Here is a 23,060-nt window from a genome sequence, read left to right as displayed (position 1 = left end):
ATTGGGTTAAATACAGTCTATTATTAAAAGTAATTTCACCTGTTTCTTTTTAGTTTCCAATGTAACTACTAGAAAATTTAAAATTACATATGTGGTTCACATTATATATCTATTGGACAGCACACGTCTCATTGGGGAATGTGTGTTCAGCAGAAATTTATCCAGACTCCAAGATGTTGGCATGAAACATGCACACTAATGAAAATTGAACATGGATCTGAATAGATGAAATGTGACTGGATCTGTGTCTATTACCTCACAGAGCCCGACATTGCAATGGACTGTCTGTCCTTTAATCCCATTCTGACCCTTTTCCTTCTGCCTCACTGACATGCATTGGCGATGATGCTGACTGACCTTGAGGAGCATGGGGGAGGGGAAGGCAGCAAGGCTTAGGACTTCAAGATTGCTGGGAAGTTATGCTTGCTCGGGTCCTCTGGGAAAGCAAATGCCAAGATGGGATTAAATATACAAGGATTTTATTAGGGAAAATGCTGTGTGAGAAAAAATAGGGAGGGACCCAAGGACGTCTGGGAGAGCAAGCCTGAGCAGTAGTGAAGGAGAGAGGGAGAGAAGGTTGGGTGGAAGTGCTAGGCTGCTGTACAGTCTGAGGAAGGTTCAGCAAAGAGCAGAGAGTCCTCGGGGCAAAGTCAGCTGTCCAGGGAGTGCTGTGTCTCCCAGGAATGGGTCTGCCATCGTATCCGGCCGCACTGGGTCATTGACTTGGAGTGGCCACTGGGAAGTGTGGCCTTTGCACAAACAGCAATGGGTTTCAGAGTGCAGCAGCTGGGGTCATCGGTCAGTTGTGTTCTCTCTGGTTGCAGGTCTGCACGCGTCTTCTCAGGGCTGTCACAGGAGCCATCTCTGGGCTCTAACAGGCTGTTAGTCAACCTAGGAAAGGCATGGTCAGAATATTCCCCACAAGAGAGCAAAGACTTAAAATAGTCACTCCTTTCTCTCATCCTTAGGATATCAGTGTCTTTACCTGTCCACATAGGTCTTGTGGTCCAATCCTTGAATTATTTGTATGACTTTCCTCTGAAAATGCTATATAAACAAATCTATATATACTTAAAGAAAAAAGAACAATCTTGAAATTTATTAATTACAGTATAAGTTGAAGGGCTGAGTCAGCTAGCAGTGAGCGGAATGGGGATTTGAACTAAAAATCTTAAAGGTCACTTCCAATCCCAATAGCTCTACTTTTCTGCTTGCTCTCAGGGAAAGACTCTTAAAGGAGTAGAGTCCTTTTTCAATAATCTTTTTCTTTATCCATAAAAGTAAAATGTGTTCTTTGAAAAATGGAAAAAATATACTTTAAAAAGTAATCGCTTCATATTCCACCACAGAAATTGCCATTAATGTTTTAATATTTTCAAAGCACAAGTGTATATATTTAAACATTTTTATGATCATGCTATATATATGATTTGATATCCTCTTTTTTACTATAATGTATCATAAACATTTTCTCATATTATTAAAAACACCTTAGCATGGTATATATTAGTGTATATTTCTGAATATTTCCTTATGATAAACTCCTAGAAGGCTAGTAATTGTTAGGGCAAAGGACATGCAGACTTCTAATGCATTTGATAAATATTGATAAATTGCTTTATCAGTGGCATATGAGAGTGCCTGTTTCTCTAAATGTTCCTCAACTCTAGAGATAGCAATTTAAAAACATCTTTGTCAATTAGAGGGAAAATGGAATCATATTTTTAATTTATTTTCTTTAAGTACTAGTAACACTGAACTTTTTAATTTATTTTATTAATAATTTATATTTCTTCTCTTGTGAATTATTTCTTCATACCCTTGTCTAGTTTTCTATTGAATTTGTGTCTTTTTCTTATTGGTTTACAGGACTCTTTACATATTAATGACCTAACGATTTATCTATCAAATAAATTGCAAATATTATCCCAGTGTGTCATTTACTTTTCACTTTTGTTGATGATGTTTTTCTGATATACAATTGTTTTATGCATTCAAACTATTAATATTTTCATTTATGATTTCTGCTTAGATAACCCTTGCCTATTTCAACATTATACAAAATTTAATCTACTTTTTTCTTCTATTAAAAAGAAAATAAAACTAGCTTTACTTTTCACATTTAAATGTTATCCATCTGGGATTTATTTTTATATATTGCTCAAGGTAGGAATCTAATTTCATTATTTTACAAATTGTTACCAGGTTTTCCAAAACTATTTATGGCATAATCTATCCTTCCACATTTATAGGAGTTTTCACCTTTATTATACATAAGAATAGTATTTTTAAATCTTCTGTGGGATTTAAAAATATTTGTAATTAATTTACAGTTTTATTGCATTGTCATTCGAGAATGTATCTTACATATTCTTCTACTTTGGGAAATATATAGACATTTTTCATTGCCAAGTACAGTGGATCTCAGCCACTGTGAAATACTGTGTCATGCATTGCAAAGTAAATTTTTACTACTAATAAACTATTTAAACTTGTGTGCATATGGATTAGAATCCATTTGATATCTCACCAATGATAATATCATTCTCATTCACTGGCATTACAATTCTTTTTTTCCTCAGTTTTATTGAGATATACCTGACATACAACATTGTATAATTTTATTCTATTTTTTATTTTATTTTTTTGAGGAAGATTAGCCCTGAGCTAACTGCTGCCAATCCTCCTCTTTTTTGCTGAGGGAGGCTGGCCCTGAGCTAACATCCATGCCCATCTTCCTCTACTTTATACGTGGGATGCCTACCACAGCATGGCTTGCCAAACGGTGCCATGACCACACCCACGATCCGAACCGGTGAACCCTGGGCTGCTGAGAAGCGGAACGTGCGCACTTAACCACTGTGCCACCAGGCGGGCCCCAACACTCACTGTATAATTTTAAGGTGAATGGCATAATGACTTGACTTACATATATTGTGAAATGATTACCACAGTAAGTTTAGTTAACATCCATCACCTCATATGGATAGAAGAAGAAAAAAAATGTTATTTTTCCTTGCGATGAGAACTCTTAGGAGTCATTGCAATTCTTTACAGTGGAACAGACAGGTAGGAGCTCCATGGAATCACACCAGTGCTGCGTTGCGCTGGCTGAGGCTTGCTACATTGGTGTCCATGAGGCCTGGTCATTCTAGGATTCCCGTTCTTGCCTTTCCAGAGAGGCTCTGCTCCCCGTGATGTTTTAGAGAGTCTTGCAGTAATTCTCCCTGGTCCCTCCAACTCACACTAGTACGATTAAGCCTCGATTCTTTACAATCAACAAAGCCTAACTAAAACACCACACACATTCTTCAAGGCTGGAAGAAGGGACCAGTGCACACCAGACCAGTAGCCTGACAAGATGGACATAAAACTGGAACAGGAATCTCCAAGGGAGGCAGGGAGCTCTGGAAAGAGGCAGCCCTTTCCTGAGCAGCGGAGTTTGCTGGTTGTGGGGTGGCCCACCGTCAGCTGGGCTGGGCCCTCTGTCCAACAGTCCCCGTTAGCAGCTGAGCCTGAGCCACTGTGGTGGGATCTGATGCCGGGTTTTGCTGTCTGGTACACTTCTAGGGGTTTTGTGGGGATCAATTCGCTGCTGAGCGGCTGTTCTAACTTCAGCCTCTTCAGCATGGGTTATGGTGAGATTCCACTGCAAATTTCTTTCTCTTGCTCCTTGGGTCTTGCTTTTGCATTTAGAGAATTGAGGGTTGCCTTTCTTTCCTTACAAATGAGTGTGACTTCATTTAAAGAAAGTATCTAACAAATATTTTTTTGATTTTTCTGGAATATGGTAGCACCTTAATTGAGTTTCTTGGATGGTTACAAATTTCCTCTTATTTTTTTAATTACTTTGAAGGAGCCTAGAGGAGTTAAGCTCTTGTGCTCCAATTATCATGAGTTGAAAATTACATTTTCTAGTTTAATTCTCTTTTTCTCACTTAAAACTAAAAAGCCTTGATTTTTATATAATACCTCCTTATTGAATCTGCCCAAATAATCAAGGGAGAGAATGCAACAAAAGTGGATCAGCTGGTAGAAATACCAGGATGTTTTAATAGTTGTAAAGCATTATCCAACATATAATTTGTATACTCTCAGAATAATAGGCACCATAGTCTTTGATTTTTTTTTTGTTCTATTCTGTTCTCCATACTTTCCTTGTTCTCTGCCTTCTCTTGTATAGTCAGTTCATATCAGGATACTTAGTGGGTGATGTCAAGAATAAATAACTCATTCAATAAACACATTCTGAGCCCCACAATTTACAAAGCTTTGAGCAAAGGGTTATAGGTTGTGTGAAGGGTAACCAAGTGCTGGCTGTAGTAACTGCCATCATGAAACTATAAGCAAGCTTCAACAGAAGAACACATAAAAAGATGTTCAGCACAATTAGTCATTAGGAAAGTGCAAATGAAAACTACAATGAGATAACACTTCACACCCACTAGGACAGCTAGAACAAAGACGTCAGGCAATAACAAGCGTCTGTGAAGATGTGGAGAAATTGGAGCCCTCCTATTCTTTGAGGTGATGAAAATGTTCCGGAATTAGATAGTGGTGATGGTTGCTGTCAGGAGAATATACTAAAAATGACTGAATTGTACAATTTACAAAAACATATCTGCCATGTATTAGTCAGAAGTGGTTAACCGCTACTATAACAAATAAATCAAATCTCAAAGGCTTTTTAAAAACCCAAAACTTCAGTAGAAAGTGGGAGGAAGAGCTCAATTCTGACAAGGGGGATTTTGGAAAGCTTCTCAGAACAAATGACACTTAAGCCAGATCACAAAGAACAAGTGACAATATTATAATAGCCATTTACGGGGCCGGCCTGGTGGCGCAGCAGTTAAGTGCGCACGTTCCACTTTGGAGGCCGGGGTTCGCTGGTTCGGATCCCCGGTGCAGACATGGCACCGCTTGTCAAGCCATGCTGTGGTAGGCATCCCACATATAAAGTAGAGGAGGATTGGCAGCAGTTAGCTCAGGGCTAATCTCCCTAAAAAATAAATAAATAATAGCCATTTACAAAGCATCCTTATCTGCTCTCTAGATGTGCCCAGGGCCAGGCTTTTATTCAAATTCTCCATATAGTACATAGTATGGTCTCTTTGTTGCAGATGAAAAACCCAAGATGGCTTGTCCACCTCCACAGAGATAGTGAGTGCCAGAGAAAGAGTGAGGTCTGCTGAGAGGCAAGCTCTTGAAGTGGGTAGGGGTTTGACTATTCTACACAGATCAGCCAAGATGTGCAAGAGCACAGGGGTGGGAAACAGAAGAATATGGATGGGAAACAGCCAGTCAGCCAGGTAGATGGGCCATCCTTCCAGTGGGCAACTGGAACTGGGAATCAATCTTTAAAGGTAGGTTGGGGCCAAACTATGGAAGATTTTGTGAGCATGATGGAGGTTAGACCTCCTTCTGGACTCATCAAAGAGCTGGAGGCTTGTAAGATGGAGCAGATCTGTTCTTTAGAGAAAGGAGTCTGACAACAATGACGGTGTGCAACTGAGAGCTGGAAGTCTCGGTGACTGGTTAGGAGTCCAGCAGAGAGGGACTGAGGCCCGGACCGGGGTTGCCGAACTAAACAAGGAGGAAACGAATCAAACTACCATTTCAAGCTGGTGAAAGCATTTCAAATGCTTAGGCTAATGCTTACCTTACATTGACAGTGGGCACTTTGCATAAGGCAAAGCTGTTCTTCATCGACAGAGTTATTTTGGACCAAGGGCTGATTTAATTAAACCAAGTGCTGAAGCATGGAAATGCTATTGTGTTCCAAGCCTTCTAGCCACCTTTGCTCTGTAACCTTCTCCCTTGGTTAACAGTCTTCCGGCTTGGAGAACCCACAGGAAGCTTCTGAGTAGCCAACAGGTGTCATGGTCCCTTATCCCCCCCGTGCTGACCCCTCACAGGTGATAAAGACCACACTGGAGAAGGTGGAAAGTGTACTGAGGCTACCTACCATTCCGCGGATTCTGCAAGATAAATTGTTCTTTTCTATGATGTAGTCTAAGCACCAGGTCTAAAAGTGAATCCCAGCTCTGTCATTTCTTAGCTGGGTACCCCTGGCTTTGGCCTAATTACTTACCCTTGCTGTTCCTCACATTTCACATCTAGCAAAGGGAGATAGTCATAGTAACAATACCTTCATAGCATTGTAGAGAGACTTAAGTCAGTTAAAACATGCAGAGGAGTTTAGAAAACTGCCTGATATACGCTGACACCCTAAACCATTTGAAACATTTGTTTTGGAATTTTCCCATTCCTTCCTTTCTCCCTTTTAGAATATGATCTGAAACCAGCAGGTTGTTGATATGTGTATCCAGCAATATTTTCCATTAGCTCTTTAAAAATTTAATTCTCCATAATTGTATCTGAAATCAGCCCATAAAGTCAGAACCAGTGCAGCTTTTGAAAACCGTAGTGTGTAATGAGAGGTAATGCGTTGTTAGCTGTTTTAGGAGTCTCCCTTAATTATGGTGAAGGAAGCTGTAACTTTACTCCTTATGTTTATCTCCTGAATATTGTTTCAATTTCTGAAAGGGAGTCGGGGAAGGAGAGGGCATTTTCGAAGAAGTCAAGTTGAGATAGAGATGAAAATAATGTTTTTTCTTTGTTTCTGTTTGTGCTCTCTCTCTCTTACTGCCCCCGCCCCCAAACCCACGATTTCTTTCCTTTTCTTTCAGCCACATTCCTCTGGCTATGTCACAGTTGCTGAAATTTCTAGATATCAATGTTTGTTTTCTGCCACCACTAAGAGGAGCCAACATAGCAACTTAATAGCAACTTAATTAACAGCTTCCCTTACCTCTAAGACTGTATGGAGCCCCTGCCGTCTGGCCTGAACACTTGGGATAGCAAGACCTCCTATTCTCACAGAGCTTACAGTTGGAAAGACAAGACCAACACGTGAAATAGTGATACTGTTAGCACATATAAGCTGGAAGCAGGGCCATACTCTAAGCAGCTATCAGTAAGAACCAGATGACTTTGGCATCTGGGAATTCATCTGTTACACCCACAGTGGTGGAGCTGTTGTGCCACCTGGGAAAGAAGGGCTCCACTCCAGAAAGCTAACTTCCAAAGTCTGGGCAAGGCCAAGAAGGAGAGGAAGCAGACAGCCTGGGGGCTTCGCTGACCCCTCCCTCCTGGGTGTTTGGAGTTCCCCTCCCTTTGCTTCCTTCTCTTTTACTCATGGCTGGTCTCACTCCTTGGTTATGGATTCTTAACACTTCTTGCTTCCAGTGACTATGTTCTATGTTTTCATCTTCTCTACCCAACCTAGGAAAATGAGATAAAAGAAAATATACCCTAAGGAGAAACCCAAGGAAGAAATAAATAGATGGAAGTAAGAGCCACAACTTTCAGATCTAGAAAATCAGGTTACTCAGAGTAATTCACACATCATTGAAAGACCAAATAGAACCATTAACAAGTTGTTAGCACTCACTTTAAACTACCTGCTCCGATTTAACCTCAAAGGAAGATTTAAACACACACACACACAACTACCTAGTCTTAAACCACTAGCTACCGATCTTGATGGTGGAACTGACATAAAGGATGTGGAAGGGTCCCCAACAGTATAAGGCTGTAAAATTTCAGCAAGTGAGGAAGACTGAATTCTCCAAAAGTTCAGAAACTCAGGCTGGGGTTGCTCAGATAGGACTCCCTTTAATAGCGTTTGAGCCTGGCCTTGAAGGATGAGAAAAATTGAGGCAGAAAAGTGGAGGAGATTGAAGAGAAAACATCTTTCCTAACAGCTGAGGGCGTGGGCTCTGGCATCTGACTAGTGAGAATCAACCTTGGCTCCACCACTTGGCCTCACAGTAATGACTTCACCCCTTGGTGCTTCCATTTCCACATCTGCACGGGAATGATGAGAATAGTAGTCTCTCTGATGGTATTGTTGGGAAGACGAAGTGAGTGAGTTCACATACATTACAAATTACATAATGCCATGCTTAATGCACAGCGGACCATCACTGTTAGCAGTTATTGCATGGAGCAAATACAAAGAAAGCACATTTCAGAGTAGTACTTATTTTAGGATCACTCATTTTTGAATAATTCTGCCAAAGCTATTTTAACTTGATTATTCAGAAAAACTATCCTGATTGGAAACTTTTAAAATAAATCACATATAATGAGTTCGTTTAGATTTCCATGAGATGTTATAGGAAACAGTGTATAGCTTTTACTATCTTTTTTGCAATGAACCTGCGTTTTCCTTGGTTTCTTTTTTATAGTCAATCGTAAAGGCACTTATATGTGTTAGTCAGCTCTGCTGCTATAACAAAATACCACAGACTAGGTGCCCTAACCAACAGATACTTATTTCTCACAGTTCTGGAGGCTCAAGTCCGAGATGAGGGTGCCAGCATGGTCAGGGGCTTGGTGGAGCCCTTTCCTGGCCTGCAGATGGCTGTGTGGAGACGGGAGTACAGGAGAGTTCTCTGGTCTCTTCTTCGAAGGGTACTAATCTCCTTATGAGGACCCCATCCTCATGATTTAATCTCCCAAAGGCCCCAGCTCCTAATACCATTGGCATCGGGGGTTAGGGCATCAACATATGAATTTGGGGGGTTACAAACATTCAATCTATAACACACTACTTAAAAGAAAAATAAGAAACAAAAATTTCAAACTTATGTATTATGAGTGGTTCCATAGAGCCAAGTATTTACAAGTTAAAGCTTTAGGAATGAAATAAAATTAATTATGATAGTAATGCTTTTGAAGATGAAAATTTAACTTTCTGAACAAAAAAGATGTATATTTTTTGAAAATTATATTTAGAGTGTTTGAAGATATGGGATTCAGAGATTCTGGTGGAGCAAAGGGGCAAAGAGGTGATGGTTTCATTACCTGAGAAGGGATACGTGTGTGTGTGTGTGTCTGTGATAGTGGGAGTCTCTACTTCCATCTCTTCCAGATTTGGTGGGGAGGGAGGAGAGGTGTCTCAGGAATTCCAGGTAAAATGAGGAATGAGTTTTCATATTAAAATAATGTTTATCAAGGGCCGCCCAAGTGGCATAGTGGTTAAGTCCGCAGGCTCTGCATCAGCAGCCTGGGGTTCGTGGGTTCAGATCCTGGGTGTGGACCTGCACACTGCTCATCAAGCTATGCTGTGGCAGCGACCCACATACAAAATACAGGAAGATTGGCACAGATTGGCTCAGGGACAATCTTTCTCAAGCAAAAGGAGGAAGATTGGCAACAAATGTTAGCTCGGGGCCAATCTTCCTCACCAAAAAACAAAACAAAACAAAACAATGTTTATCAAAGGAGTTAACTTCTACAGAAATTCCAGCACCAAGAGGGATCACTGAGAAGCCTAAGGGGCTTAAGTTCCATGAGCCCCGTGAGCAATGGGGTTTTGTGCTTTTGTCTTCCTTATCTTGAAGATGGCTCCCCAAATTGTAAGTGCTTCAAGTCCTACAAACCCTAGATCATTTCTGGTGAGCACTATCGTTTAATTACAGGATTCCTTTCATGAACTTTTTGTAGATTCTCCTGAGAACCTCACCATATAAAATGTTGCTTCTAAGTAGTTTCTACTGAGAAACAAACAACACTTACCAACAAGATGCAACTTGTTCTCCATCCTGGGAAGTCGTCTGGTCCCTAACTAGGTACTTAATAAATGTTTGCTGACTGAATAATAAAATAAATGAAGAGAAAATGGATATACTTGAAGCACTTATTGAGTACTTCTCTGGATGGTAGGATTACGACAATTTTTATTTTCTTCATACTTAGCTGAAGTTCTCAAATTTCTAAATTTCCATAGTGAACATGTATTCCTTTGAATAACTAAAAACTTGCTTTAAAAGTGCATAGTATGGATGTTCTTTCATTTACATGTATGAAGTGCCTGCTCTGTGGCTTTCTGTTAGCTCTGAGGATCCCAAGTCAAAAGAGACTCACATTGCCGTGCCCTCAAGAAATCCACACTGCCAGTCACTGTTCTGAGCCCTGAAGGGAGAGAGTACAACACAGGTCAACATTCATAGAGCTTGGGCTCTTCAGGGTGGTCTATGTAGATGAGGGAAGGAGAGAGGTGGGGAAAGACAAAAGCTAGTTGTCCTCAAGGATCTTTTTATATAGGATCATGTCTATATACAGACATAGATGTGTAAATAAACACACACACATCTTAGTTATATACTTCTTTCATTTTACCCTAGAAGTTTTCAGGCATGGCCTCAAAACCCCAAAGAAGGGTTGACTACATTTGGATAAACCCAGCCAACCGATTCCCCCGCCCCCCCCTCCTCCCCCCCGCGACTTTAAGAAGGAATGTAATGGAAAAGCAGTCTCCCAAATTTGGAGTCAAACTATATATCTGAAATAAAAGCTCATATTTACCGAGTTCTTACCACTTGTCAGACATTATGCAAAGTGTTTTACACGCATTGCCACCTTATTTCATTTTCCTCCTTCTTCCCCAACAAGCCTATGAGATAGGAGCTATTATGATCAATCCCACTTTATATATGAGGAAAGGAAGGCTGAAAGAAACCCAACAAGTCGCAGAGGTAACAGAAATGGTGGCTGGCAGCGCCTGACAGGAATCCTAATTTGCCTCCCCTCCCTTCTAGCCACTTCTCTTCAGGAGGCTGGGCTACAAACAGTTCTGGTTCCAAAGACACAAATAAACCCCAATACGGATAATTTAAAACATAGAATACAAGTGAGTTTCAAAAACAATGTAATACCAGCCTTTCAAATGGAAAAAGGGAAAGCAGTGGAAAACCATTTTTTCAAAAACGCCTTCTTCCTAGCCATTATGGGTAGTTATTAATTCATTTCATTAAATTATGAATTTGCTTTTCAATTAAGTGTCTCATCACTGTCACAGCTCGGACGTATCCTTTTCCATTTGCCAACTTCATCTTGGCCGACAGTGAGAAACGATTCGGTTTGTGTGTAACCCGCGGGACCCCGAGAGGATCTTTGGCCCCTATTGTTTTCTTGGGTGTCCTCTCTCTGGAGGCCTGACATTCCTCGTGTCTGGGGCAATGCAGGAGCAGCGAAGCGCGGGGAAGCCGCACAAAAGACGTCCAACCGCTATCAATATTGAAAGATCAATTCAGTGCGCACACGAAACACCCAATATGTTGGGAGAAAAATACCTTCGCCCAGAGGGTGGGAAATTGGCTAACCTCTTGTGAGGGTCCACAAAAACCTGAACAGATCAAGTGGCGGATGGCGCTCTTCCCGGACCCCAAAACATCGCGGCCGCGCCCAGCAGGCGCAGCCTCCGCCCTTTAGTCCCGAGAGGCCGGGCAGGGCGGGGAGGGGGCTCAGGGCGCCAAGTCGCAGATAGCGGCGCGTCCGTCTCTCCCCCCAGTGCAGCTCTGCCGATTCGCGGGTGCTTCATTCATCTTGCAGGCGCCGGGGCTCCAGGGCAGGGCGGAGGAGGTTTGGTGGCGGGGCCCGGGCCGCCGGACTGAGCCCGCCAGTCCAGGGAGGGGCGAGGAGGGGCCGTGCGGCGCGCCCAGGATGCCCGGCCTTCCCTCGGTCTGTTTCCAGCAGGCGCAGCCCCGCGGCTAGGCCAAGGGCTGGCCTGGGTCTCCCGCAGAGCTGGGCCCTCCTGGCCTCGGAGCTGCCCCGCTGCTCCCACGCCACCCCCCGGGTGACAGGCCCAGATCGCAGCATTCCCGCCGGGGTCCCGCCTCCCGCTGGCCCTCCGGCAAGGGGTGAGCGCGCGCGCACACACACACAAACACACACACACACACACACACACACACACACACACACACGCCTATCCTCGCCGTCCTTCCCTCCCGGCAGCCCCGGCAGCCTCGCTCGCCCGATCGCCCGTTCCCTCGCTCCCTTCCAGCCTGGTGCGCGGCGCCCCTGCGGCCTCGGCAGGCCCCTCCCCGGGGGAGGGGAGCAGGACGCGCGCGGGAGCCGGGCGCGGGGAGGGACCGGCGGTAGGGGAGTGTCTGGCTGCCCCCGCCCCTCGAGTGAGTGACTGGGCAAGGAGGTCCCCTCCCTCCCGCCTCCCTCCCTCCTTCCCGGCCCCCTCCCTCGCTCGCTCCCCGCCAGCTCCCGCTCGCTCCCTGCCCACTCCCGGGGGGCCGTTCCGTGCCGCGGCCGCCGCGGCCGCCGCTTCTTTCACACTTTAGTTGGAGCTGCGCGCCGCGCTCAGTTACTGGCGAGCTGGCCGCGCGCCGCAGCCTCCCGCACGCACGCACGCCGGCCCGGCTCCGGGCTTCTCGGCTTCTACTCCGAGCAGCGGGGAGGAGAGGGAGACCCCGGCACGCGGTGGGGAGGTGGAGGAAGAGGAGGAGGAGGGAGGAAGAAAAAGGCGAGGAAGAAAGGGGCGGGGGGCGGGAGGCTTGCCACCTTCAGCCCCCCCGCGAGCGCCCAAGGTAAGCGGGGGCCATCGGCAGCCCCGGGGCGGGGGGAGTTGGCGGCGCAGCCCGCCCGGCTCGGCTCTCTCGGCTGGCCCGGGTGGGCTGGGAGGGAGGCCTGCGGGGTGTCTGCCGCGCGGAAGGGATGGGAGCCGCGGTTGTGGCGCTGCCAGGGCTGCTGCTGGTGCGGGGCCGGTGAGGCTGCAGGGGACGGAAGCTGGGGTGGGGGGAGCTCCAGGGGGCGTCTGCTTGCTGGGGCGGAGGGGCTGGGATGCGGTTGGGGCTGCTGACGACTTTCGTCACATCGAGGCCTGGGTGGCTGGTGTTAGACACCCCTCCCTTCCCACCCGCACCCCCCGCCGCCCTCAAGCCTTCCTGCTCCTCTCTGGCTTTGCCTGTAGCCGCCGTACTTTGCAAGCCAGAGCTTGAAAGAAAAAACAAAATTCAGAATCCTTTGCTAAGTCTCCGAGTCCTTTCTCCCGCTCCGACTGATTGATGTTTGTGTGGGTGCTGTGATCCCCGGGATTTCTGAAGTTTTGACCTTTGTGGGGTGGCTTGTCTCGGTGCATCTGTTTGCCCACCTCGATGTATTTATTATTCGTGCCCATGCGAGGCAGCCAGAGGGTGCTTGGTTATTGCACAAGGAAAAGATTTCACTCCCCTCTGCAGGCAGTTCGTGAAGTGCGGCCGCCGAGGCTGCCTTTGGTCTGCTCTACGGAGGAATTTTTTTTTCCTTTGACTTAAACTGTTTGTGTGAGAGAAGTCCCTGGGCTTAAGGGCTCTCATCGCCCATTCATTCCTCTTCTAAAGCTCTGAATTGGCTCAGGAACGTTGATAAAATTTGGGGTGGCTTTTTTGGCTAAAAGAGTTGCATGGTCAAAGATAGAAATATATACACATAAACACGCATTAGTCCTGGGAGATGACAAGCACAGTTTGAAATAGAAGTGTTTTGTTTCCAGTAGGAAGTTAATGACCTATGTATGAGGTCTCTTCCATCGCATGGGGGTTAGGAAAATTGTTTTAAAATAGATAGTGCTTATGTTGCCCGTGGCTGGAAGACAGCCATAAGTTCAGCTATTGGAGCAACTCTGAAAGTGATACACCCTGGTCACCCAAACCTCGGTAAAGACACACACACAAGCTCTGACTCAGACATTTGGGGGGGGGGGTGACACACCATGCATTCCATGTAGTACTTTTTTTGTTTTTAAGGAGACAGTGTGGACTGTTTGGGGAAGTGACAGGTTCGGTACACGGACAGATGTTCCCTACTCCAGGGGGTGGGATCACCTTCTACCTAATGAGAGTAACCTTTTGGTTTGGTAGGATTGGGATATACGAGGGTAGAAGAAATCGTGGGTGGAGTGGGCCTGGGTTACTTTAGCTCTCTTGGAGGGAGAAGTCCAAGATGCTCAATTTGAGGTTTTTCCTCCTTTTTCTTCCTCCTGGATCTGGATTGTAGGATCAATAGAACATGTTCTTTGTTGATGGTTTGGAAATGCAAAAGAACTGGCGTGGAAATTAATTTAGACTTGATCACCTATGTTTGTTTTGCTCCTTTTGAAGTAGGAAGTGCTAGTGATAGGACAGCTGAGTGCTTTTGTCTGCATAAACCAGTGCTGAAACTAGCACTTCACCCATCAAAATGCAGCATTAAAATGGAACCTCCCCAAGTGTTTCCTGCTGTGCAAACTCCGTTCAGAGAACGGCTCCAGAGGGCTACTAGGAAGAGCAGCAAAGATGAGTGAACTCAGCAATAGGATGACCGGATGCCCGAGGAGGAGTGGAGTGCTTCTCTTGTCAAGCTGATCTCCATTTGGGCATATTTCCCAAGAAGAAGGGCCTTGGTTGGTAGGGAGGTCTCATATCCGATGTTAAAAGTTCATCCTAGAAGGACCTTGAGGTCCAGGTTTCTCTCTGCAGCACTGACTCAGTTTCACTGGTTGAGAGAACTGGTAATTTTGTTTTCTTGGCTAGTAATTTATCCTTTACCCCCTCGCCCCCCCCACCCCCATCTGACTTTATCATCTAACTTGGATTTCTGGGAATTACTAGGCCACTGTCTGAAGTGGTTTGAGCTTCTTGAAGAATCACAATGTATAAATCAAGAGCTTATTCATTCATTGGTACTGTTTGCTGTGACTGATTCAAAAACCTACCAAGGAGGCAAGTGGTTTGCTCCTTTTTGAGTATCCTTTCCAGGCTGATGGTGCCTCAGCGCTGTGTTGTATTTTTGACCAGGCAAGCCTTGAATGTTGCATCCTGGTTTGCTCCAGGCTCTTTGCAGCTTCCTTCTGGATGTTTTCTGTGAGAGAAGGAGACACTCCAGGCAGGGAGAGGGAGTGTCATCGTGCTTCCTGTTAGGGCAGGAGAGGGCAGGAGCCTCGTTCACAGAGGGTCCTAAGTGTGCTAAGTATCATTAGCTTCACTGGAACATATCAGTACAACTTGGAGCCACAGGGGGCACAAACAAGTGCATTTTTGGCCATTTTGCAGTTCTTTGGAATTGAAGAAGTCCCATAGCATGGGAGAAGTAAAAGTTGTGATTAATTAGGTTCTCGTTAAAACATGAAAAGCAGAGTGCTATAGACCAGTATAAAATACTGCTTGGGAAACTGAGAAGACAGGGGTAGGGCCTGTGCACAGGGAGAATTGCAACACTGAAACCGTATTTTAAAAATCGGTGACAGTTGTGACTTTCAGAGATCATATTTCAAGAGCTTATCTGAAGTGGCATGTAAATTATATATATATGTATTTTTAACGTAGGTAATTATTTAACTTGACTATCTCAGCTCTGAAGTTGAATTTTACAAGTTACAGTTGCAACAAGAAACAACTTGACGTGCTGTGGTTATGCAATTATGACAGGAGTGGTTGGGTAGAAACTGGGCCAGGATGAACATGGAAATGAACCCACAACAGTGTCTGCAGTCACCAGGTATTAAGAAGTTCCTTTCCTTTTTTTTTTATTAGATGTGTTCCTGGAAAATGTATTTCCTGGGTTGTAGGCTAGTCACATAATGTAAGGATTGCTTTCCCTCTACACTTAAGAAAGGAGATGCAGCTTCCTCATCTGAAATGGAAACTGAGAAGATTAATTGAGCAAGCTACTGGAAGGCAGGCTGTTTGGTTCATGTCTGCAATCCGCACAGCAGCCACACTCTACCTTGCACTTGGAAGGCACTGAATGAGTGATTGAATTGAATGGAATTAACCTAATTAGTTAGATCTGTCATGTGTCAAAAAACCTCCTTGGAAATACATTAGATGTGGACATCTATTTTAATAAATCAGTATGATAGTTTATTAAGAGCTCCACATTATGCCTCAGGTAGGATTTTTAAGTGTTGAAAAATATTGGACAGGAAAGCAAACATACCAAGGGTAATGTCCTCTCAAATTACTGCAATTTCTAGTTAGGGCATCTTGATTTGGAATATATATAATATCCACATTTGACAAATATTTCTTCACTTGTGATTGTTGACTATGGTCTTTATCTTTTTTGTCCAAGGGGTTCAGTGAACATTGCTTTATATTTGTAGGGTGTTTTCTGGCTTTCAAAGGCCTTTCGCGTACCCTGTCTTACTTGCCATTGTGCTGCAGCCATAGCACTGAGGGTTTTCCTTGCGGAGATCTCTCCCAGAATATTCCTGGATCAAGGAGTGGGGCAGAGGACCTGTGGATGCTCAGGTAGCCCACCTCTTGGTTCACTGGATTTTCCCAAGGGAGGCAGTAATCAATATTCACTGCTGCCCCTCTAAATGACTTAAAACAAGGAAAGTGGAGACCTGTCTGGTGCAGGGAGCTCCCCCAGGCTGCCAGCATCCTGTGCTCTGCGCCTACGTCTGTCCTCTCCCTTTGGCCTGCCTTTGGCCTGCCTTTGGCCTTACTCCTCTGCCAAATGTCCCTTTCACCTTCTTACCCTTTCTGGAGCTTTTCCATCCCACTGATTTTCATCCATAGATCCTCCTGCTTTTTATCCCACCACCTTACCTTTGCCTGCAAGTCTTGGGTTTTATGTGTCAGAATGATCTTTTCCAGTAATTTAACCGTATCTCCAGGCCTGCTTTCCCTCTGCCTCCTCCCAGCTCTCTGCTCAACTGTAGACTTCCCGCTTCCCGCCAAGCGCCCTTCTGCCCTCAGGGCCCCTCTTCCTCGCCCTACTTTGCCCTGCACCTCCCTTATTACTCCCACCCACTCCTCTCCATCAAGCCTTCAGATCTTCGGCACATACCTGCCTCTGCCTGTTTCACAAGCTCAGGCCATCGTAGCACATGTGTTTATAGCGTTCATGAGTTGAAGTCCACGTGCTTTGTACCTTGTCGAAAAATGGAATTAGAGCAGCCCCAAGTTCAGGGATCTTTCTGCCTTTGTTTTCACTTTTGATGCCACTCTATTTTTGACTTTTTAAGGCTCTCAAGCCATTTAATAATAGCTACTTAGCGTCTTCATTTCACTTAGCTGTTATGTCCTATGTGGGACAATAGATAAAGGAACTATCTCGATTATTGTTATTTTTAAATATTTGCACAACAAATCTTGGAAAGCATTTCAGAGATTTTCATAAGAGCACCATTGAAAGGCTTTACTGTGCACTAAATCTACTTACTAATCACAGAAGTAGAATGGTTTATTTAATTTCACCCTCCTTACCTTATTTTTTTCCTCCTTTGTTTAAATAAATATTGGTTAAATAAATACTACTGTAGCTTGAACCAAATTTTTTCTCATTTGTTGTGGTTTTGTTGTGCTGCATGAAAATTTTATAAGCTCACAGGACATGTTTATGCCAAGCAAAGACTCTTTAGCCAAGACCTAACATTGTTGGTTTCCCCTAGAGTTTATCATCTATGTTGGCCCCGTCAGTAGAGTCAGTGGGAGAAAAAATGTTAAACTAAAGACTACCACTGCAAAAACATATCCTCTCCACTCATTATGTGCAAACGTGGATTGGTCTTTTTATAAAACTGTAGATCCAACAGTAGTTATGCAATATCTGGAGTGCTTCAGGGCTTCTGGAAGAAGGTGTTTTAAAGCAGAGCAGGGAGAATGGTTTGAAAGTAAGGATTCTCTTTCTTTGATGGATCTATGTTTTGAGTACAGTAGATATTGCAGTATTTTCAGTTCATTGTTAAACCATATGTTAGGACATATTCCACCTCACTTGGTGACTTGTGGTTTTCCCTGCCCAAGTGGGATAGTGAAAGGGGATTGAGACGTATTTGCAGCAGTGTGGGGAAATTTTTCATACCCATCATTACTGATACAGGTGGTAGAGATGAGACGCATTCAACAACCCAAGAGATGCACTGTGTACTGCAGCCACTCCTAAAAGCTTCTCCCCGAACCCCACAGTGGACAAGGAGATCTCCACGTGGTTGTTCACAGTGCGGTGGGGCTGCTATAGTAACATTACGATTTCTTTCATGCGAAGATTGAAAGGCCAGGTGTAGAGTAAGGAGAGGCTGCAGGCTGACAGGCTGTGGTTTACAGAGAACTTTCCAAAGACACAGATAGTTGATATGTGCCAGCGGATGGCTTCAGCAGTTCTCCCCAAAAGTTCTGCCACAAGCAATTTTCCTAAGATAATTTTATAACAATTTTTACAATGAAAAGATTGTAGAAGACTAAGCAACATACATCTCCTTATTTATCTCGGGCAGATACTGTCGCTATTTTGATGAACGAGGTTCAACTCTGGAAACCTCTTTGAGTTGCTTAATATTTGCTGAAAATTCAGATGTTCTGGTTTCTGTGCCAGGAATCCATGACAGTCTAGATACAGCTCTCAAAACAAATCTGCTTACCCTTGGTGACCTCTGCAACACCCACCCCAACCCCGCCTTGGCATCTCCTCCCTTCTACTGCTCCTCTTGAGGTCCAAGCCGTTTCTCAAGTCTCAGTTCAAATCCTACCTCCTCTAGGGAACCCCTTTTCTGACCATAGGATGGTTTCTCTCTTGCCTTCCATGAACTCCTGTAACACTTATTTGATGTTTACTTATTTTATTTCATTATCAGTTTTGATTTTCATTTGTGTATTTTTTGTCAGTCTAGCAAATTACAAGCTCTTCTATGATGCCACTGGGCCTTAAGAGTATATTATGCTAAATAAGTAGCTTTTGGTTGATTGACAGCTAGTCATTGGTCTGAGGCTTAGAATTTTTCTCTGTGAAGAACTTGCTCCCATTTAAAACTCTCTTTAACCGGATGGAAAAGTATAATCTGGAATAAGAAAAGATGTTGGGAATTTTTTAATTCCTTTGGTGGCCAAGGTTAAGACTTCTAATCTTTCTTACTCAGATAATTTATTAAACAAACATTTACTCTTGTTGATGACACTTTGTGTCATCTCTGTGCCTGGCACTGGAGAGATGCTGGAGATACAGATAAAAAGGGCTGGCCCAGCCTTTGTGGAATTCTCAGACAAGCGTGGGAATTGACATGGAAACACAGGATATGTGGTGAGTAGACAGAGGTGCTTTGGGAGTTGGGGGAAGAAGGCAGCTAATTGTGTCTAGAAGTTGGCTGACCAAGCACCCTGGTTTCTCTGGGACAGTCCTGGCCTATGCCCGTTATCCAACACAGTTATTAATAGCAACCTCTTTGCCCTCAAGTCTCCCAGTTTGGACAATAAATTACATGGTTCCTCAACATAGAGAAGTCACAGAAGGCACCACAGAGGAAGGGGTATTTGGGATGACCCTCGAATGCTATACAAGAGTCCTCCAGGGTCTTGTTTACATTTCCAAAAATATTGGGGGACTCACATTGGTTTGCTAGCTTTATTTTTCTCATTTTACTATGGGTTCGGAGACTAGTTCATAGATTGGCATTTGGGAATAAAGGAGTTTGGGGGCAGACGGAAGATGGAGTAGAGCATTTCAGGCAGAAGATGCACAATGTGGAGACTAGTGAACATGGGTCATCGTGGCCGGAGTTTCCACGCGGGATGGGGCACAGTGGAGATGAGACTGATGAGCTATGCAAGGCTTCTGAGTAGAGTTTAGACTTTGTGCCCACAATGAAAGCAATGAGAGGCACTGAAAGATTGTAATCAGGAGAGACATAATTTGCACGATAGGTGTTTCCTTCCTGAGTGTGAACAGGAAACTGGAGGGGGACAGAGACTGGACTCAGAGCCAATGAACTCTGGCACTAACCCTGTAAGAAATGATGGGAACTGATGCCTGAAAATGGAGGAAAGGGACAAATAGGAGAGGAATTTAGGAAGCAAAATTGGTAGGAGTCAGTGACAAATTGGGAATGGAGAGCGATGAAGGGTGTAGAGTAAAATTTCTGGTTGGATCATACTTTCTCTGAGATGGGGAATCCAGGCATTGGGAGGAAAGATAATTAACTCAGTTTGGAGTATGTTGAGTTTTAGGTGCTTACATTCTTTTGGATGGAGATATACTGAAATTTTGGGCTAGAATTCAGAAGAGAGGTTTAGGACAGAATTATGGGTTTGATCTCAGTTCAGTCATCATTTTCTTAGGGAATCGTTCCCTCACCACCTTGATGAGGTCAGAGGCCTCTATTCTGTCTTCTCATTGCTCCGTGCACCTTGCGTGCATGCACTTAGCACTTTTATAATTGCACATTTGTCTGTCTTTGTGACTCTTGGAATACTGAACAACGCCCCCCCCCCCATCCTTCCCCCACCCCACCTGAATCAGGGCAAGATTATATCTGTTGTTGATCTTCTTGTATCCCCAGGACACCTACCACACAATTGGGGTCCAGCACATATTTGTTGAATGAATGAACAAATGAATAAATGAATGAATGAAGGAGAATTTTTGTAAATGTGGTAGTTGAAGCTATGTAGTATGACCTGAGATTGTGCAGGGAAAGTGAGTAGAGGAAGAAAACTGAACAGTGAGTTCCAGGGAACACCAACCTTTAAGGGCTGTGGATGGAAAAGGATAGTGAAAGAGACTGAAAAGTGTGCAGGCTCTCACAGAGGTGGGAGAACCGGGCAAGTGTGGTGTCAGGGGGAAAACAGAGTCCACGTGTGGTCGGAATTGTGCACAGAGAAGTGAAACAGTATTGAAGAGGTTTTCTCAAGAGTTTATAATTCTATTATTGAATAGAGGTAGAAATATTTACCTTACGGGAGGTATCAAAATATGAGTATTGAGCATTGTTGTATTATATTAGCTTGTGCTGAATGCAAAGTTTGATGTTTTATCACTGTTACTTTTATATGTTGGGCTTCTGAGGTTTGCCTTATATAATTTAGGCCAGTACCCAATGTAGTAAAAATCTGAAGCCATGTTTTGGGAGCATGACGAAATAGCACAATGTTTGATCATTGTGAAGTCATGAGTGTGCATATTGATTTATGAGAGGGTTAAAATACCTGAGTATTTACATTCCACCGGATGAGGAGCCATCAATAGTAAGAGCACATTAAGTTGTAACATTGTACCACTGTAATAAAGGATTGCTGATTCCAGAAGCCAGGCTGAGTAGCAGTGTCATTAAAGGTTTGTGGTATAAATAGACTCTTATTGCAGAGTGTGATTGTTGCTTGTTCTCAGTCCCCGCCGAGAGACTCAGGGTAGAGATGGGGGTGGCATCATAGGGTTGTTGGAAAGAACATGGGCTTTCGATTCAGCAGATTCTATCCCAGTTCCACTACCTCCTAACTCTAGCTTCGTGATCTTGAATAACAATAGTAGTAATTGACAGTAGTATAATAAAAGCAAACATCTTACTCTGTGCCTGGGTACTGTGCTAAGTACATTAAATGCATTGTCTGCTTTAATGCTTTAATGCTTACAACAACCCTATGAAAAACCTACTCCTATTACCTCTATTTTATAGATAAGGAAGAACTGAGGCTGAGGGTCTTCAGGACCTTGACCAAGGTCTCATAGCCAATAAGTGATGATGCTGAAACGGACATCCAGGCTCTCCAACTCTAAAGTCAGAGTTTTAATGATCAACTCCTGGCCAATTCTGTTTTCTCCATACCCCACCCCTCCCTTCCTGCCACGCACACACATTCCCTTCCCCTCTCCTACTGGCTCTTTTTGAAGCAAATCACAGACATTATGTCATCTTGTCTGTACATACTAGATTCTATTTCTAAATAGTAAGGACTTTTTTTTCTTGTAACGTAACCACAATATCATTATCATGCCTAAAAAATTTTAACAATAATTCCATAATATCAAATATCCAATCAGAAAGCAAATTTTCCTCATTGGCCCATAATATTTTTTTAGTGATTAATTTGTTATCTTCAGGATTCAGACAGTTTTCACACCTGAGAGATGCATCTGTCTTTATTTAAAGGCTTCCTTCCTCTATGTTCCTTCTTCTTTTTCTTCCCTAGCAGTTTATTTGTTGAAAAAACAGGCATTTGTCCTATAGGATTCCCTGCAATCTGTAGTTGGTTCATTGCACCTTGTTTCTTGGTGTTCTTCACTAAATTCTTCTATTTCCTGTATTTCTTGGCAAGAGTACATCAGAGAAAGCGTTAGGTACTCCCTATTAAACCACATCAGGAGGTCCACATGCTTTCTTGTTTTTTCTTTGGTGAGGTTAAGACTGATCAGTGAGTTGAGGTATTGTCAGCCTCGTCTTTCCATTATAACGTTTCCCCAAGCCCTTGAAAACTACTGATGGTCGTTGCTTAGATCTGTTCTTTCAGTAAGAGTTGTAAGATGATGATATTCTGTCATCCCTTCTGCATCTGTCAGCTGGAGTTTTTCTATCAAGAAGAAGTGAACCCCATCAGTTATTTGGTTGCCTCAAGGTATAGTTTATATGGGAAAATTAATGCTCACTTTTACTGCATTTTAAATAATCTTCAGAATAAGGAGTTGATTTTCTAGCATCTTCCCAAAAAGACCAACGAGGTTTTTTTCTATTTTTTTTTTAAGTATCGTTATGAACTCATGGATTTTAACACAATTTGTGTGTTTGAATCCCTTGCAGTTATTTCTTTTGAAGCTCAAATTCTCTTTGGCCTTTGGGAGACTCTTTCCATTGAGTCCTTTTGACGTGACTAGAGTGGTCTTTGATGATGTCTTTACTTTCTGGTATAACAAATTATTTCAGACTTACCTAGTATTTCTCCTGCCCCAGATCTTTTTGGTGGTAAATGGTATTTAGAGACCACAGTCCAGGTGTTTAGGGGTTCTCATTGCCTCTGGGCTGGTTGTTGTTTTTAGTTGTGTTCAAGTGGACAGAGTTAGGAAAACATGTATGTATGTATATCTAGCTACTGAGATGTGGATATATACATATGTATGTACACATATGTATTTATGACATATATGTATATATGTGCATTTATGCATGTTGTTTCTACTTAACATAAGCAAACATATCTTCATTTCTTCCCTCTTAGAAAAAAGGTAGCATATTCTAGTTCTGCCCCTTGCTGTTTGCACTAAACTCTATATTTCAGAGATTGCTCTGGAGCCATATATAAAGATTTCTCATTGCATTTTACAACTGCAGAGACGCCATCGTGTATACCAAACTTTATTCATTTGGATGTATGGTTGTTTCCAGTCTTTTGCTCTTATGTTATGGTGAGAATGATTCATTTTTGTTGGTGGGGGTTTATTTGCAAATCAAACATAAAGCCTAACTGAAGCGTTATTTTTCCTTCACTAGATGGACGGCTGAATGAACAGTGCCGCAGTGAACACCTTGTGAA

General features: G+C 43.5%; 1 protein-coding gene and 1 long non-coding RNA gene across 5 annotated transcripts in view; one reads left to right on the top strand and one right to left on the bottom strand.

Moving 5' to 3' along the window:
• Positions 1 to 458: 458 nt before the first annotated feature.
• LOC123280907 (uncharacterized) lies at positions 459 to 11,632 on the bottom strand. The gene is made up of 3 exons (XR_006520212.2): positions 11,172 to 11,632; positions 9,586 to 9,981; positions 459 to 891 (listed from the first exon to the last, which is right to left on the bottom strand). It is a non-coding gene; the product is annotated as an uncharacterized lncRNA (long non-coding RNA).
• A 301-nt stretch (positions 11,633 to 11,933) lies between these two features.
• C25H1orf21 (chromosome 25 C1orf21 homolog) overlaps positions 11,934 to 23,060 on the top strand; it is a 208,191-nt gene continuing 197,064 nt past the window's right edge. The window contains exon 1 of one of the 4 annotated variants that reach the window (XM_044758790.2): positions 11,934 to 12,389. The gene's annotated coding sequence lies outside the window, so the exon portion shown is untranslated. Of the gene's footprint in view, positions 12,390 to 12,419; positions 12,567 to 23,060 lie in introns of those variants that run through there. The other 3 variants (XM_070497120.1, XM_070497123.1, XM_070497121.1) reach the window with 3 other exon arrangements.

The sequence above is a fragment of the Equus asinus genome, chromosome 25 (genome assembly GCF_041296235.1).
Source record: "Equus asinus isolate D_3611 breed Donkey chromosome 25, EquAss-T2T_v2, whole genome shotgun sequence".
Lineage (NCBI taxonomy): Eukaryota > Metazoa > Chordata > Mammalia > Perissodactyla > Equidae > Equus > Equus asinus.
This window is presented reverse-complemented; position numbering and strand designations above follow the sequence as displayed.